General features: G+C 41.4%; 2 pseudogenes across 1 annotated transcript; both read left to right on the forward strand.

The window, feature by feature from the left end:
- Positions 1 to 2,433: 2,433 nt before the first annotated feature.
- LOC143542848 (cytochrome P450 76T24-like) lies at positions 2,434 to 9,979 on the forward strand (annotated as a pseudogene). Its single transcript, XR_013136967.1, has 4 exons — positions 2,434 to 2,462; positions 2,982 to 3,470; positions 4,239 to 4,688; positions 9,208 to 9,979. The product of XR_013136967.1 is annotated as a cytochrome P450 76T24-like (transcript).
- Positions 4,780 to 5,469, forward strand: LOC143542871 (cytochrome P450 monooxygenase 76AD94-like; annotated as a pseudogene).
- Positions 9,980 to 18,623: the final 8,644 nt, after the last annotated feature.

The raw sequence follows: 18,623 nt of genomic DNA on the forward strand, positions 1-18,623 counted from the left end.
CGCTTATGTGCCAAATAGCACTTAATTCTGACAAAAAAAGTCATGTTTAATGAGATTATCGTCATGGAACATGTGGATAATGATTCTCCATGCGTGTTCTTTACAAAGGTTTTTACCCATAGATTGTAGGAAAAAAATAAAATGGTAGAGAACATCTTGTTTATTGATAAGCAGATTATTGTGAAATTAACTGAATATTTGGCACATAAGTGTTCAAGCCTCAACAACTTCTCTTTTATGCATACTTTTCATATGTTTTTTTTTTCTCCTTATATTAAACAAATACATAACAAAAACTTTTAAATTTTTTGATGTATATATCCACATGATTTGTAGCATGTGATTAATTATGTTAGGCAAGGTTTTAATGCTAAACGCCCTGCTTGCGGTGCGCGCATATAATGTATATATGTGTGAACCCTCGGGTGGGCAAAAGTAAAAGTGCACTAATTTTGACGTTATTTTACTAATCTCGTGAAAATAACGTTAAAAGTGGCGGAAGGTTAATCAGGCATCATGTGGTGGCGTTGATAGCCGAAAGACAAGGGCACATGCACCAATCAGCCGGTGTTCCTGATGATTGAGTGCTATGTGCCTTATGTCCAAGGCTTGATGCAAAACTACTATCGAGCCGGGGGTCTCACCGGAAGCAGCCTCTCTATCCCTATGGGATAGAGGTAAGGCTGTCTACATCTTACCCTCCTCAGACCCTACCATAGCATTGCTATTGGTGGGATATACTGAGTACGATGATGATGATGATGATGATGAAGGTTTTAATGCTAAAATGTAGGAAAATTAATGTATATAGGGCAGCTGATATAAGGTCATGGGGTATACTCTAACCCATCTTAATTCTACATAAGCTCCACATCATCATTTTTTCTCTCATTCACTCTATGTCATACAAAGGAAATGGTTTAACCCATTTAACACATAACTAATATAACAAATCAATTAGTAGTTAATACATATTTAATGCATATTGTTCCTTTTAACCTGTTAAAAGCTTAATCCATGGGCCATTTTAGCACACTTAACACAAGTGGAGAGTGGTTTAATTCATCTTTAAAGTGCCATGTCATGTTAACCCATGTAGGGGTTAGAGTATACCCCATGGCCTAAAAGTTGATAAAAATTGTCTAATGTAAAAAATAAAGGGAGAGTAATTAATGGCATAAAGAGCAAGTTTAGGATTGGGTTTGAAAATAAGTTATTAGGTTGTTGGGTTATTGAAAAAAAGTGTTTGACAATCACAAAAATCTTTTTTATTTTAGCCTTTTGAAAATAACTAAATTTGCTAAATTTCACCAATTTATACTCACAATTTAATTGTAAAATTAAAGCCTTCTAGTGCGATCTTGGGGGATAAATTTGATAATCATAAACTGTTATGCAGTTGATATCACCGATATATCAGTGATATATAGGTTATCGGTCCCTTGGTGAAATATCAGTCAAAATATTGGTTAGAATATCGGTACCGATAATATCAGCGATATTGACCGATATTTGACAGATATATCACCGATATTCTCGATATTAATGTTTTAAGTCTTGTTTATCAACTTTTAGTGTTCAAGTAAGTGTTTTGAGTCTTAATCAATTCTTACTTGCTACGATTGTTAGTGTTTTGCAAGTTGGAAAATGTTAATTTGTTAGTGGTAGAAGACTTTATTAGTGTTAATTGCTATATATGCATATGAATTTTACATGATATTAAAATTACCGATATCCCATCGATATCTCACTCGATAAGATATCTGTCCTTAACCGATATCCAATATTTTTCCAAATTAACAGCTTAAATAAATTCAAATCCTTTGCCGATACTATCTATTTGATTTAATTTTCAGTTCTCCTGTCCACAAACCTTAAACAAAACGGCCATGCGGAATAAATGATCCGCCACATATCTAAACAACATTCTTCCAACTAAACGCCGTAACTTCTCCACTACACACTTCGCCCTATACCTTCATTACCTGTCATACGAACACATTCACCGATTCACGTGTTCAGTAACTTCACTTGTGTCTACTATCCAAACATGTATGCTACTATGCCTTATAAATCACATCCTCGATCTCTGCAAGGTATTTTTCTCAACTCCCCCCCCCCCTCCAGGGTATCGTTTTTACGAACTCTACGAATCGGTTTATGGTGTACCAACATGTCGTATTTGACAAAACCGCATTTCCTGTTTTCGAACCTGCTTGATCTTCCTGAAACCTATAACTTCTTAGATGATGACCCACTCCCATTACATTTCACACCCAGCCTAGTATTTAGGGTAAACACCACTAGTTAACCGACCTACACACCTACAAACCCAACCCACTATACCCAAATATTGAAATCCCATACGGTATTAAAAGTTTTAAGTTATAAATTTAGTGATTAATTATCTGGTCCAAGCTTAGCCGATTAGGCATGGCAACTTATTTGATCAAACCTAAAAGGTTAGTTGGTCATTATACGTGATAGGGGTGTGCGTTGTGCGGTTCTGGTTTTTGGTTAAAACCGAACATAAAACCAAAACTTCGGTTTTTGGAGTATTTGAAACCGTTCAATTTCGGTTTTCCGATTTCATTTTGGTTTCGGTTTTTTCGGTTTTTGTCATTTGATCTTGAACATTTCAGGTAAAAAAAAGTTTTCAAAAAATAATTAATTTAGGTATAAATAATTTTGTTAATTTTAAAATAATAGACTATTATACATTTTACCAAAAATATTTGAGTTACATGTTTATTAAATTCTTATAAATTACTTAATATAAAATATAAAAAAACAAAAATTTAGGATTTCGGTTCGGTTTTTTCGGTTTTTATTATACGCAAAACCAAAAACCGAGCCGTTAGTTCGGTTTCTACAAACACATAAATCAAACCATCGGTTTTTGTTTCGATTCGGTTTTTTCGATTTGGATTTTTCGGTTTCGTGCACACTCCTAATACGTGACACACAATAAATATATATAGTGTCATCAGGACATATTCTCTCGTAACCTCCACACACAAACCCATAGATTATATATCTTTCTTTCTAATGTTTTCTTTCCTTTCAACATTAGTCTATTTCATCAACATCTCTAGCCGCCACAACTCGCGCTTCCACCAGGACCTTACCCATTTCCAATAATCGGAAACCTTTTACAGCTTACCAACAACCCACACCGCGCTCTAACCACACTCTCTAAACGGTATGATCCTTTAATGTCACTTAAGCTCGGATGTAGAACAACTATAGTTATTTCATCACCTGATATGGCTAAAGAGTTTTTTAAAACACATGACCAGTCGTTATCTGGCCGATCAATTCCAGACACTGCCCGAATGGTGGACCTACATAAACACTCGGTAGCATGGTTGCAGCCAGGAGATCATTGGCAGAGACTACGTCGGATAATTAAAGAATACGTGATCTCTATGCAACATCTAGATGCTAGTGAACTCCTACGATAGCAGAAGGTACGAGTCGATCAACTAACAAACTTTTTATGTTAAATTTATGCTTAAATTTTGGTTAAATGCAAGAGCATAAACAATCCCAGGCTATTCATTTATTATTAAAAGCTAAATAAAAATAATATGAAATTAATTTTCCTGATCAATATTTTTCTACTTTTCCTATCCTAACAAGTATTGTACACTTGTGTAGATCATAGAATTATAATAAAATTACATATGATTAACAATATAGGAATACACGTATATTTACCCACATATTCGTATAGCAATTCAAGTATATTCAGATAACCATGATGTATTATAATGGTCATGTTAAAATCTTAAAATAAATACAAAAACAGAAGGTTCTCGCAGTTATCACATTAATTAGTTATAGTTTTGAAGTTTACACTACATATAGCCGGTTAATGTGTAAAAAGTGATTATCCATGAAGTATGTGAAGGATACAAGACGCAAGATGTTTACTTTAGGGCACGGATATATGTGTCTATAAAGTTACAAGTAGTTTTAGATGCACCTTGCAATGGTTTGCACGCACCATTATATTCACACAGTTCTTTCATGCATAAGATCGACCTTAACAACTTGGACATATTGTTATACATTAAATGAATTCTCGTATTTGGTTAAACGCAATGCTCTAACTAGTTTAGACGCATTGCACTAATTGGATAACTTAGACGCGTCGTTGTAGCTAGCTTAGATGGACAACTTTTTTTTAAAAGAATAAACAATTGTAATATATATTTTTTATATCATGGTTCTAGGTACAAGAACTGCTTGATCATGTTAATCAATGTTGTACAACTGAAAAGGCTGTCAACATAGGTGGAGTTGCATTTACGACATCAATTAATATTATTTCAAACATCATGTTTTCCACGAATTTCGCTCAACATGACTCAGAGTCTACACAAGAATTCAAGGACACGGTTTGGGCTTTAATGGAAGTTCTAGGGAAAAGTAATATAGCCGACTTTTTCCCGTTTCTTAAACCGTTTGATCCACAAGGATTAGTGAAACAGGGAAATGTTTATGGCAACAAAATAATTTCTGTAATTGATAGGATCATCGATCAACGGTTGAAAATAAGGTCGGGTTCAGCACCATATGAGAGTGCTACGGCAAGAAACAACGATGTTTTGGATTCACTGCTCAACCTCAACCTAAAAGATGAATCTGAGTTTAGTCGAGATGACATGAGACATTTGTTTTTTGTAAGTATATAGTTATAGTATGTCATCAAGGTAAGTCACATTAAACTATTTTAAAAAATCAAATTACATGCTTTTAAAAAAAATCTAGTACATGAACCAAGTAGTTGTATTTTTTTCTTTTAAGATATTGAATCTTATATTTTTATCATTCATAAACTATCGTAGGCATTTTTTACTGCAGGAACTGATACGACATCAAGCACGGTGGAATGGGCCATGGCTGAGCTTATTCGTAACCCAGATAAAATTGAAAAGGCCCGATCAGAGATCAAACTCATGGAAAGCAACAAGAATACGCACAACATAGATTTCTCTCAACTGACTTACCTACAAGCTATTATAAAAGAAACTTTTCGATTACATCCTCCGACACCATTACTTGTCCCTCACCAAGCGATACACGACACAGAAATCCAAGGCTTCATCATCCCTAAAAATGCACAAATTCTTTGTAATATTTGGATGATAGGGCGAGACCCAAAAATATGGTCAAACCCAGAAATTTTTATGCCGTAGAGGTTTTTGAACGTTAAAACAACCTACAAAGGTCAAGATTTCGAGTTCATTCCATTTGGTGCTGGGAGAAGGATATGTCCGGGATTGGATATTGCTCATAGAATGTTACCTATAATTTTGGGTTCGTTGATTCAAAAGTTCGATTGGAAGTTAGAAGGAAACATGAGAGGACAAGATTTAGACATGGGTGAGAAGTTTGGTCTCACCATACAAAGAAGTATACCATTGAAGGCCATTCCAGTCAGAGTTTGATTGTTTCTAAAGTAGTGCTTATGTTGTCTAATTAAAAATAATAAGCATGAATCATAAGTGTTAGCAAATGATTTGTCAAATAATGTCGAACTAAATATTAATGTACTCGATATTAAATTTCTAATGAATTTGTGAAGTATATAATTTTCCAGGTAGTTTAAATATTAATGTACATCAATGGCGAAGGATAGCGAGGGCCAGGGGTGGTCCCGTCTGTTAGGATTAAACGCACACACGAAAGCAATAAACGAACACGAGGATTTAACGTGGTTCGGTCTAAACTGACCTACGTCCACGGGTGGCAACTAGGTATATCTTTATTGAGTGACCAATATTACAAGTACATAATGTTGTTTATATAGAGACTGAACTAGGGTTAGTAAATTATTATGCAATAAATCTAAACCGGGCCGGGCTTGGGCCCGACCGCCCACACCCGTCTCCTCTTTTGACTTCATATAATAAACCGGGCCAACAAGGCCTACGAACCCAACAATCTCCCACTCGGAGGCCTTGAGTACTCTCGTCTGCACTCCTGATTGTACTTCTGTAATCTGAACATTAAACTTCTTCTAGTTGCCACCGCCTTCTCATCAATTAACCTGAAGGCCCGTTGAATTTCCCCGGAGCTCCAACACGTCAGTCATGGCTGAAACTGCCCCTGACCCGTTCTCTGTCCCTACCGGCTCCCACTGTAACGAACTACCGGATTCTGAGATAACCTGAGAACAAACACTCTCCATATTCAGCAAGTAATTCATTGGAGAGACTTTTACAGCTGGAATACCGGTTTTCTTAATCCACTGTCGACCTGGAACTGTAACTGAAACACGACCTGTGCTCCCACTGTCACGATGTCCCCCAACTGATTTAACCTTCCTACTTCGTTCATCCTGAATCTTCACTTTGGCTATGGGTTTGTTACTTGCAAAACAAACCTTCTTCTGCCTACGAGATTCTGTGAACCGGATTTTGTCTTTCACCAAAACTGGATCCACTCCTTTCGGTGACATATCGACCATATAAGACGAACCCATTTTCTTGCCACGAGCAACCACAAGATTCCCTTTGACTACTTTCCACTGCCCATTCCCGAACTTAACATCGTGCCCCTGGTCATCCAACTGCCCAACTGAAATCAAACGTTTCTTCAAACTTGGAATAACCCTCACGTCTTTCAAAGTCCAAGAAGTACCGGCTGAAGTTATCAAATCAACGTCTCCTATACCCGTAACCTCTAAAATATCATCATTCGCTAGTCGAACCTTTCCAAAATCCCCAAATTTAAGATTCTTCATCGTTTCACTACAGTGAGTGGCATGAAACGATGCACCAGAATCCATCACCCAAGCATCAACGATACTCTCAACACTACAAACCAAAGCCTCATCACTACTGACCCCGTCATCTGTGTCGTCTTCTGTAACGTTCACCTCTTTCTTACCATTCGGACACTGATTCCTGAAGTGTCCTTTCTCTTTACAACCCCAACATTCAATATCCTTACGAGTCTTAGACTGACTCCTCTTCCTGCTCCCACTGCCTCGCTGTTTTCCCCTACCTCTACCTTCTGTGACTAGCATATTGCCTGATGATTCACCTGAACTTCTGCGTCTTGAATCTTCTCCCAGAATCAGATCTCGAATCCCATCGAAAGTAATATTTGTAGACGAACTACAAACTGCAGTCACTGTTTGCGACCAACTGTCGAGCAAAGAGGATAATAACAAGAGGCCTTGAACTTCATCATCAAACTTAATGTCAACTGACACTAAGCGGGACAAGATCGAATTAAGATTATTGATATGAGTTGTAACTGACCCACCCTCTTTCATTCTTGTTGTCACTAGCTCTCGGATAAGATAGACTTTATTCGCTGCCGAAGGCTTCTCATACATGTTGGATAGCGCCTCCATCATACCACGTGCTGTGGTTTCTTTCATGATGTTAAACGCCACATCTTCCGACAACGACAAAGTAATACAAGCCCTAGCTTTCTTGTCTAACTTCTTCCAATCTGCTTCTGACAACTTTTCTGGTTTTTCATCCTCAAACACTACATCCAAGTCTTTCTGACAAAGTAGTGCCTCAATCTGCATCTTCCACCAACCGAACTTCTGTCCGTCAAACTTCTGTATCGAAACCTTTCCGTCTTCTGCCATAACAATGACTAAAACGAAAAACTGGATAAAAAAAAAGAGACAGACACAGCAACACGAGCCTGAACTTAACGATTGTTCTACTGAACTCTGTTAAAAATCAACCTATTTAAACCGCAGCGGAAATACGAACTGTAAATCAGAAACTGAAACTTTAAACTGAAATGATGAAACCTGACAAACGCGGTTGGTACTAGTTCTAAGTTTCTTTAAATTTCTTCTGACTTGAAACTGTTCTTCAACGAAAATAGGATCTTGATTCGCTGTTTTACTCGTTCTTTGCTTAACCGAAAGCTGATTAAAAAAACTGATCTTCAACCCAAGCCCACACAATATAAGAGACTGGGCCTACAGCCCTTTGTATTTCGGCCCAAAAGAGACAGCCCACAAATAAAAATTAAGAAACCCTTGCTCACGTATTCTTCCCTGCCAAAAAAAAAACTCTCTTGTCTTATAGTGGCATGAACTCCAAAAAAGGTTGAAATAACAATTCTTGATTTCTTGCTCCTTCCGGCCGTCAAACGTTCTGCCACAAGAACACCAAACTCCAAAGAAAAAATAAATAATAACTTTCTCCTTTATGGTCAATCATATACAGCCAAACAAACTGGAAACAAATACACGTTGACCAAGCAATCGGTGGCGGAAAGCGGCACAGGTACGGTGGTGATGCGTGAACCTACTTTCGAACAGAACCTTTACACAGATCGTCGGCACTGGGTATGGCAGAACCCTAGCCGGCGATTACCCTTCTGCAGTAACGCAACGAAACTGACCGGTGGCTACTGGGTACCGTAGCGGAACCCTAGCTCCGACTCTTGATGCGGCGGCGGCGGAACTGGTTCAACGTGTTCTTTGCGTGATCCGAACCTAAGCTCTAGATACCACTTGTTAGGATTAAACGCACACACGAAACCGAACACACACACGAAAGCAATAAACGAACACGAGGATTTAACGTGGTTCGGTCTAAACTGACCTACGTCCACGGGTGGCAACTAGGTATATCTTTATTGAGTGACCAATATTACAAGTACATAATGTTGTTTATATAGAGACTGAACTAGGGTTAGTAAATTATTATGCAAGAAATCTAAACCGGGCCGGGCTTGGGCCCGACCGCCCACACCCGTCTCCTCTTTTGACTTCATATAATAAACCGGGCCAACAAGGCCTACGAACCCAACACCGTCCCCTTTTTTTGCGTGGTAGTTTAAATTTACCCGCTTTTCGCCCAACAAATTTTATACATTGTGTAAAGTGTCCCGTTTTTTTTACCGAAAGCCCCCCCCCCCCTCGTTTATAATTTTTTTAGATACCTTTTAACCCCCATTGACTCACATTATATATCTTTTAGACTAAGAAATGAAGAATGCATGGACATTTTCACTTACTAGTAAATGGAGATTTTTTATATATAAAAGTGGGTGTTCTATTAAAACAGTTTACATGTCTGAAAAAGTTCTTCATTTATGCAAACTGTTTTAATTTTATTATTATACTTTTAAATCAAGTACACGAACCAGATAGTTAATATTTTTTTCTTTTCTAGATATTGGGCCTTATATTTAGTAATTCATGAACAATCGTAGGAAAATTTAATTGCGGGAACTGATACAACATCAAGCACAATGGAATGGGCCATGGCCGAGCTTATTCGTAACCCAGATAAAATGGAAAAGGCCCGATCAGAGATCAAACTCATGGAAGGCAACAAGAATACGAACGACCTGGATTTCTCTCAACTCACTTACCTACAAGCAATTATAAAAGAAACTTTGCGATTACATCCTCCGGCGCCTTTACTTATCCCTCGCCGAGCGATACACGAAACAGAAATCCAAGGTTTCATCATGCCTAAAAATGCACAAATCTTCATTAATGTTTGGATGATAGGGCGAGATCCAAAAGTATGGTCAAACCCAGAAACTTTCATGCCGGAGAGGTTTCTAGACCTTAAAACCGACTACAAAGGTCAAGATTTCGAGCTTATACCATTTGGTGCTGGGATTAGAATATGTCCGGGATTGAATATTGCTCATAGAATGTTACCTATGGTGTTGGGTTCGTTGATTCAGAAGTTCGATTGGAAGTTAGAAGGAAACATGAGAGGACAAGATTTAGACATGGGTGAGAAGTTTGGTCTCACCATGCAAAGAAGTATACCATTGAAGGCCATTCCAGCCAGAGTTTAATTGTTTCTAAATTAGTGCTTATGTTGTCAAATTAAAAATAATAAGCACAAATGGTAAGTGTTAGAAAATGATTTGCTACGTAATGTCAAAGTAAATGTTAATGTACTTTATATTAAATTTCTAATGAAATATTGTACTTATTATAAAACTTTAGGAATTATTCAATTTTTCGGGTAAGATATTGTGTTTGATTTTACTCAAATGGAACCCAAAACTAAAACACAAAGTCACCTAGATTCCAAGTAGTGGATGATGTTGTGGTGTTGAGCGCTGCAGTTTTCCTCATCTTTTCCTTTGAAATTTTCTAAGTGTTCAGAATAAGTTAACTTTTGAACGTGGTAGATGATAGGTTGAAGTTTTGCTTCCTTGTTCGTGATTGTGCGGGTAAGACCGTCACTTGCATTTACAAGGATGGCTAAACTTTACTTACATCTGACCTGCGTGTAGGTTTTCCTTATTTTTAGCGTTGTGTTTATGCGGGTTTTGCCGCCTTCCACACGTAACGACTTACTTCTTCCCCCATTTGTGCGGTGAATACCGGCACCAGTGTGGGAAGTTCATAAGTATAAAGGTAAGGCTATCAACACATTGTGAAAGGAGAATCATTTCCATTAGAAGTGGCTCTAGGCCTTTTCTTTACAAATTTGGAATTGATCTACATATAACATTTGCGTAATTGAGCTCCATTCCATGTTCTTGGGATGGGAGTGCCATCGAGCCTTTCGAGCCGGTATGCGCCCTTTCCCAGGACTTCTTTGATAATGTATGGCCCTTCCCAGACTGGGGCCAGCTTTCCTGGGCGTTCTTGGTTCGAAGCCTCGTTGTTACGCAGTATGTAGTCTCCTTCATTGAAGTTGCAGAGTTTTACCCGCGTGTTGTAGTACTTTTGCATTTGTCGCTTGTAGTTCTCTTCACGCACTGTGGCTAAGTCTCTGCGTTCCTCGGTTAGCATAAGGTCCAACCGTCTTTCCGCATCATTGTCATCTGGCTGAATCAAGACCCTTGGTGAGGGTAAACCAATTTCGACCGGGACCATGGCTTCAGTGCCATAAGTGAGACTGAACGGGGTTTCTCCCGTACTGGCCTTCTTCAGCGTTCTGTTTGCCCAAAGGACGTGCGGAAGCTCGTCCACCCAGCCGGATCTGTGTTCCAAGAGTCTTTTCTTTATGCCTTCGACGATGCTCTTATTTGCTCTTTCCACCTCACCATTACCTTGCGGGTGTGCCACTGAGGTAAAGGTGTGGGTGATTTGAAGTTCTTTCAGCCACTGTTGTAGCTTCTTGTCAGCAAAGTTGGTGCCGTTATCGCTCACCAAATTCTGTGGAAGTCCAAAACGACAAATAATAAATTCCCAAATAAATTTTTTGATATGTTTCGCGGTTGTTTGGGCTAAAGGTTTTGCTTCTATCCACTTGGTGAAGTAGTCGATGGCTACCACTAGGAACTGAACATTTCCTGCTGCTGTAGGAAATGGGCCTGTCACATCGATGGCCCACTTCTGAAATGGCCATGAAGAAGTGACTGGAACAAGTTCATTCTTCGGGCGGTGCGTGTTGGGTGCGTAAAGCTGGCAAGACCTGCATTTTCTGATGTATGCCAGTGCATCCGTATGCATCCCCGGCCAAAAGTATCCCGCGTTGTTTAACTTAGCTACAACAGCGCGGGGACCTGCGTGTACTCCACAGATGCCTTCGTGTACTTCCCTTAGGAGGTAGTCAGCATCTTGGTTGTCCACGCATCTTAAGAGTGGCCCAAGAAAGTTACGTCTGTAAAGGATGTCATCGATGAGTTGATAATTCAGTGCTTTACAGCGTAGTTTTCTTGCCTGTGTTTTGGATTCTGGTAGTGTACCTGCCGCAAGGTATTTTATTATTGGTGTCATCCACGTTTCCATGCCGGTTTGGATGACACAAATTTCCTTGTGCGGGACCGAAGGTGTCTCGAGGAGTTCAATGCGGATATCCTTTCCTAAGTGGGTGAAGGCTAATGATGCAAGCTTGCTTAACGCATCCGCAGATTTGTTTTCACTTCGCTTGACGTGTATGACTTTGCAGTCGTTGAAATCGCGCATAAGGGATTTTGCTTGTGCGAAGTACAGGGCCATTGTGTCGTTCACGGCCGTGTACGTCCCGTTGATTTGATTGGCTACTAACATGGAATCCACGTGGGCTTCCAAGTTTTTCACACCCATCTTACGCGCAATTCTCAGCCCAGCCAAGAATGCCTCATACTCGGCTTCGTTATTCGTACTTGGAAAATCCAGTCGAATAGCGTAAGTGTATTCTTGGCCTGCTGGGTTGGTTAGTTTCAGCCCTGCGCCTGAACCCTCGTTACTGGCTGCTCCATCAGTGTAGAGTCGCCAGACATCATTGATGTCTTGTGCTGGAGAGGGTTGAGCCTCTTCCTGGCACTCTTTTTCCCGCGATGCAGGCACTTCTGCAATAAAGTCGGCCAGAACCTGGCCTTTTATGGCTGGTCTTGGCTTATACTTTATCGCGTATTCCCCCAACTCAATTGCCCATTTGGCTAGGCGTCCCGATAACTCGGGTTTGCCTAGAACGTTTGCAAGTTTGAAGTTGGAGAGAATGGTGATTGGGTGACCCTGGAAATATCGTCTTAGCCTGCGTGAAGCGTGTATAAGTGCTAAGACTAATTTTTCGAGGGTAGAGTACCGGGTTTCTACGTCTGTTAGGATACGGCTGACATAATAGATCGGCATTTGGATGCCTTTTCGTTCTACTAGCAGGACTGCCCCGGTTGCTCTATCAGTTGCGGAAAGGTATAGGATTAACTCCTCTCCCGCTTTTGGTGCTGTCAGCGTTGGGAGTTCGATCAAGCGTGACCGAATCTCCTGAAAAGCTGCTTCCGCTTCTGGTGTCCAGCGGAAGTGCGTTTTCTTTAAACAGTTTCTCAATGTTGACACGAAGGGAAACGACTTATCCGCGTGGTTTGCCAAAAAGCGATTAAGTGCCACTAGTCGTCCATTCAGTGTCTGAGCCTGTTTGATGGTAGTAGGTGATTCCATTTTGATAATGGCTTCGACCTTTTCAGGGTTCGCTCTGAAGCCATCTTTAGTGACGATGACCCCCAAGAACTTCCCTTCTTCCATTCCAAAGGCACACTTGCTCGGGTTGAGCTTCATGTTTATCTTCCTGAGCGTGTTGAAAGTTTCTTCGATGTCTTTCAACATCGCTTCTGGGTCAGGGCTTTTGATGACCAAGTCATCCATGTAGACTTCCAAGTTCCTCCCAATTTGGGAATGAAACTCTTCGTCCATCAGGCGTTGGTATGTGGACCCGGCATTCTTAAGTCCGAATGGCATCATTTGATAACAAAATGTGCCATCGGGCGTCCGAAAAGCGGTTTTGTCCTGATCATCAACGGCCATGTGGATTTGATGGTACCCCTTATACGCGTCCAGGAAGCATTTAAGGCGGAATGGTGCCAACGAATCCACCTTAAGATCAATTTCAGGTAACGGATAACAATCTTTGGGGCATGCTTTGTTCAAATCCTTGAAATCTATGCACATGCGCTATTGTTTGTCATTCTTCGGTACCATAACGGGATTTGCAACCCAAGTTTGATATCTACTAACGCGTACGATGCCTGCGTCAAGGAGTTCCTTGACTTGGGTTCTACACGCGTTAGTTTGTTCTGGCCCCATTACTCTGCGCTTTTGTACGATCGGAGTAACAGCCGGATCGCATTTGAGCTTATGCTCTGCCTTACTTCGGGGTACACCAGTCATGTCAGCTGGTGTCCACGCGAAGATGTCAGCGTTCTTTTGTAATAAGCGCTTGAGTAAGGTGCGTGTGGGATCAACAATTGTTGGGCCAATGGTGACGGCCTGGTCAGGGTACTTGCCGTTGAAGGCCCATCTTTCTGGTTCGGTGATGGTTGGTTTAGCCATCTTTGGTTTGGGTTTAGATGAGACAGATGCGATGCATACCTGGGGAATGCCGGTGATCATCGCTACACCCTCAGCTGTTGGCCATCCCATCATGCCGTGGACTGAGGATACCACGGCGTTGAACCTTGCCATCCCGTCTCTCCCGAAGAGGATGTCGTATGTATGGTGTGGCTTCCTCATCACGACAAAGTCCACATCTTCTGTGCGGGAGTGTTTTCCATCCGTAAGAGTGACGGGGAAAGATAGGATACCCAGGGGGGTGTTTGTGCTGCCATCAAACCCTTCCATCGAGGCGCAGATCGTTTCCAGGCGTTCCTTGTCTTCATCGTCTAGCTTGTCAAAGAACTGCCTGTACATCACCGTTGACGATGCGCCGTTGTCAGCAAGAGTGCGGGAAGTGATGTAGTGCCTCAGCTGGCTTTTGATGACGATAGGGCCTTCTTTGCTGGGTCCTCCTGGCACTCGCGGGAAGCGCACCTCAGCTTCCTTCCACGCGCATGGTTCTGGCGTTCGCCTTTTTCTTCCTCTGACCTTACCATGAACCATGTTGATGCTGATGTCAACGGGCTTTCGTCCGTTGCCTCGGTACCGGTTGTCGTTTCTTCCTCCCTTCTTGATTGATGCCACCAGGTGTGCCAGTCTTCCATCCTTGACGAATGCTTCGATAATATCCTTCAAGGATGTACACTCTTCCGTACTATGACCTTTTGTCCCGTGGAAGTCACAGGATTTGCTCTGATCCGCATTAGGTCGCTGCCGGATCATTGGAGCTTTTGGCCACGGTACCTTTTCAGTGGCAAATATCTCCGTGACGCTTTTGGTGAGTGGCGTCCACCGGTGCTTTTGGTTTGAAGGGTGTGTGTGATTTCTTCCGCCAACAAGAGGGTGAGAGTTGGATGATGTGTCAAAGTTTACCCTTGACTGCCAGATACCTAGCTTCCTCTTTTTGTTCTGCCTGGCGATCCGAACATTGTTCTCCCTTGTCCTCTGCGTGTAGAGGTGTGTACTCTGGGGAAGATCCCTTCCCAGTTGCTTCTCCGTCTCGGCAAAGCGCTTTGCCGCCGTCATGATGGCATCCCATGTTGATGGCATGCCATCCTTACCCGTTAATGTGCGGATAAGCTCTGGGTATTCAGCGCCTTGGATGAAAGCGGCGCGAACAAGATCTTCACTTATGTTGCCGAGACTTAGCTTTTTGGAGTTGAAGCGGGTGATGAAGTCTAGTAAAGATTCATCCTCCTCTCTCACGCAGTTGAGGATCGTCCACTGTTCTTCGGTATATTTCCTCTGTTGGCTGAAGTGCTGGCTGAACTTGTTCTGAAAGTCCGCCCAGTCATATATGTGGTGGACCGGTAAACGATCGAACCATGCCCTGGCCGCTCCAACCAGAGTCATCTGGAACATATAACACCACGTGGGTTCCGTCCAGTTACTGACGGTTGCCCCCGCAATGAATCTGTTCAAGTGGTCGTCTGGGTCGGATAGACCATCATAAGTGCCAATGTTGGACATTTGTTTGGCACTTCTCGGGGCGATTGCTTCCGCAATGTCCCTTGCGAACTTTGACTTTCCTGCATTTGTAGCAGTTGGCCTAAAGGTTTTGGAGAAGTCACGCGGGTTTCTCTCCGCATTGGTTGGTTTAAAAGCTTCCCCAAAATTTCTTTTCGGCTGGAAGTCCGTTTCCTTACGCTTCCCTTTCGCCTTATGGCGAGGGTTTGCGTCGGTATCGGATTCTTCCCTTTCGTCGTCTGAGTACTCGCACTCGCTGTTCATATTGAGATGTTGGCGAGTACTGCCGAACTCGTCAGCCTGTTGAACTGAACGCAAGCGTTCATCCAATTCAGCTTGGAACTCTCTCTGACGTGCTTCGGCCCACGCCTTCACTTGATCCAGTGTTTGGCGAGGGACCCTCGTTCGTTTTTCCAACTGGGCATCAGTGAACCCCAGTGGAATATTTACTGCACTTGCCCCGGCTTGGGTAGTCGGGGTAGTGTTCGTAAGATTTGTATAACCGCCGGTGTTCCTCCCAGTTGCTGGGGTTGTGGTTACCGGGGTTTCTTGGTCGGTTACTGGCCTTGGGACCGGAGTAACGTTAACCATTTCTTCAGAAATTTTGAAAAAACTAAATTAGTTCTAGCTTTTATGCACGGATGGCGCCAATGAAGAAACACTAGGTTAACCCTGGGCAGATTATAGATAATCTGGGGGTTAAGTAATGTTTCCCACGAGGATGAGGTCTAGCAGAGAAGGTTGTTCTTCAGGAGACCTGCAAAACAGACACCGTAAGCTCGTCACTGAGAAGGGGGGGGGGTTCCTCCTTGTGACCACCCTCCGGCGTGAGAATCAGACTAGATTGCTCTGAATATAAGTGTATATTAAGAGATTGCTAGATAAGATTGAGATATCAGATGATGTCCTTACCATTCCAAGGTGTTGGAGTATTTATAGCCGAAGGTAGGTTTCCCAGAAGGTACAGCCGGCTGAATAGTATTCCTGTTCTACCAACAGTGGACTACGCACAGGCCATACTGGTTGGTGGATAGGCTACGGCCAACAGTAAAGGTCGGCTGTATACTATTCCTTTATTGCCGGCTACGCACTGTTCCACCAACTGTAGGCTGCGCACGTCCCATCGTAAGGGTTGGTGAGTAGGCAGCGGCTAATAGTGACAAACAGTACTAGAGGGGTGCTCCTCGTATTGTTGTCGGTGAGCTGTCACCCTTTGATTGGTTCATGGGCTGCTCTGGTCAAATTGTCTGTTCCGTCCATACCTTAGTAGGTATAGTACGAAAGACCTTCCAGAAGCATACGGACTGGCTCATTTATGCGGGCGTATTCCTGCCTTGCTCATTCCTTCATGTGACTACTGAAGTAGCGAATGCCTTGTGCGTGTAGCCTTGCTGTTAGTGCGGGTAGCCTTCCCTGATGGCTTGTATCCGCAGCTGCGGGAACAGGCGGTGTACTTCGCCATTGGGAGGCTTTCCCTGCTGGTACAGCTGGCGTACTGCGCGTAAGGTTCTCTGAGCATGGTGGGTCCTGCTGGAGCAGTTGGTCATTGCACAGACGTCCCTATTCAAGGTGAGTCTTGCGGGTCCAACTGGGCTCTGCTGGGACCTACCTCTTCAGTGCTGACCAATTTGAGTCGCGGAAAGATTGTAAGAACCTGTGCCGCAAAATTAACATTATGAAGAACATGTGGAATAGTGATGTTGACCTTCGAGTTGTCTCAACGTGTTTGTTTCTAAAGAGTTGCGCATTCGACTTCAGCATGGTTTATGTTCTCTTTGTTTGTCATTGCCATCAAACTGAGAACACATTTCATTAAGGAGTCAGAGATGGAGATTCTCAGATTCAGAAGGTTGGTGGTGGCCGTGGCACAACGACGATTTCATGTCATTGTCATCACCTGATGCACTAATATAAATAAACCAAAAGAAACTTATACCATATTCATTTTGGTTTTGACTGTCAAATCGCCATTTATGATTTTGACTGTCGAAACTATATACTGAGTACGATGATGACTGTCGAAACTATATTATGTTGTGCATTGTAGCTCTAAAAAGACTTCTGCACTAATATGTGTGATCAGAAAGTGCAACAACGTGTTAATTATTCAAAATGACTAGATTACTCAAAAGTGTTCATTACTCTAAATGACTAGATCACTCAAACGTGTTAGTTACTCAAAATGACAAGATTACTCAAATGTGTTAATTACTCAAAATGACTAGATTACTTAAAAGTGTTCATTACTCAAATGACTACTATGCCCGTTTTAAGTCCAACTTGCTACTTTAATATTCTAGAGAACCCGATCTATCATTATTATAACTTATCGTTCTAATCATCAAAAAGCACACCTTTTAACGAGAACATATCTTTCACGCACTCGTACTATCCAGATGATCTTGTGGTTGTTTGATTTTGTTTCTTTAACGTTTTTGAAGTTTGGATGAGATCTACATGTTAAGGGCTTCGTTTCTTGAATCCGAGAGTGTGTGTTTTAAAATGTGATTATGGTAAACCTTCCTTAAGCCCATAGTTCGAATCACATAATTAATCAACCCATTTAAAACTTACATAAATCTTTTATTTATTATTTGTTCTAAATAACCAGATGTTACATTAAGACATGCAATAAGAGTAGTACAATGAACAACAAATTATAATACTTAAATTTAAGATGCATCTTGAGGTACATGAAGAGTATTGGATAGTTTTGGGGCTGAACAACTTATGTGCCAAACATTCACTTAATAATTTTAATAAAAAAAAAGTCAGGTTTCATGAGATCATGACGCATGTAGATAATGCTTATGCATGTTCTTTATGAGATCATGGCGCATGAGTTTAGATCCGTGTTTCTTCACCATATATTGTAAAAAACGATAAAATCGTATATTTAAAGAAACTTTATCCTGCTGAACATGTTTGTTGCAAGTTATCCGGGGTAACCTAAAGGTAAAAGGCAAGCTCATACGTCCACGATAGCAGACAACACTAGATATCTCAAGTCCATCATCTCCGATTTCGGGGAAACCGCCGCCTGAAGACCCATTATGGTAAACCCGGTTGGATTGAAATTCGAACATAAGACCTTGCAGTCTCTTGTCCAAATCTTCGGTTCTTCTCCTATATATATATATATATATATATCAGTTGAGCTAAGCTTATTGTACAGTTAACTTTTGTGTTTACAAAATTTGAAGTTGCATTTAAAGTTTGTCAATCTTTGCCAATTATTAATAAGTTTAGCTCTCGTCTACTTGTTACTTTGAATAAAGCAACATATAGTCGTCTATGTGAAAAACATTGAGACCTAAAGAGCAAACCAACCCTAAAAAGAGAATATCCTTTTGACTACTATTTATAGTCATTGCAAAGCTTATGACAACCG

Source organism: Bidens hawaiensis, unplaced genomic scaffold (genome assembly GCF_021521415.1).
Source record: "Bidens hawaiensis isolate Kalapana, Puna unplaced genomic scaffold, B.hawaiensis_p1.1 tig00012999_1, whole genome shotgun sequence".
Taxonomy (NCBI): domain Eukaryota; kingdom Viridiplantae; phylum Streptophyta; class Magnoliopsida; order Asterales; family Asteraceae; genus Bidens; species Bidens hawaiensis.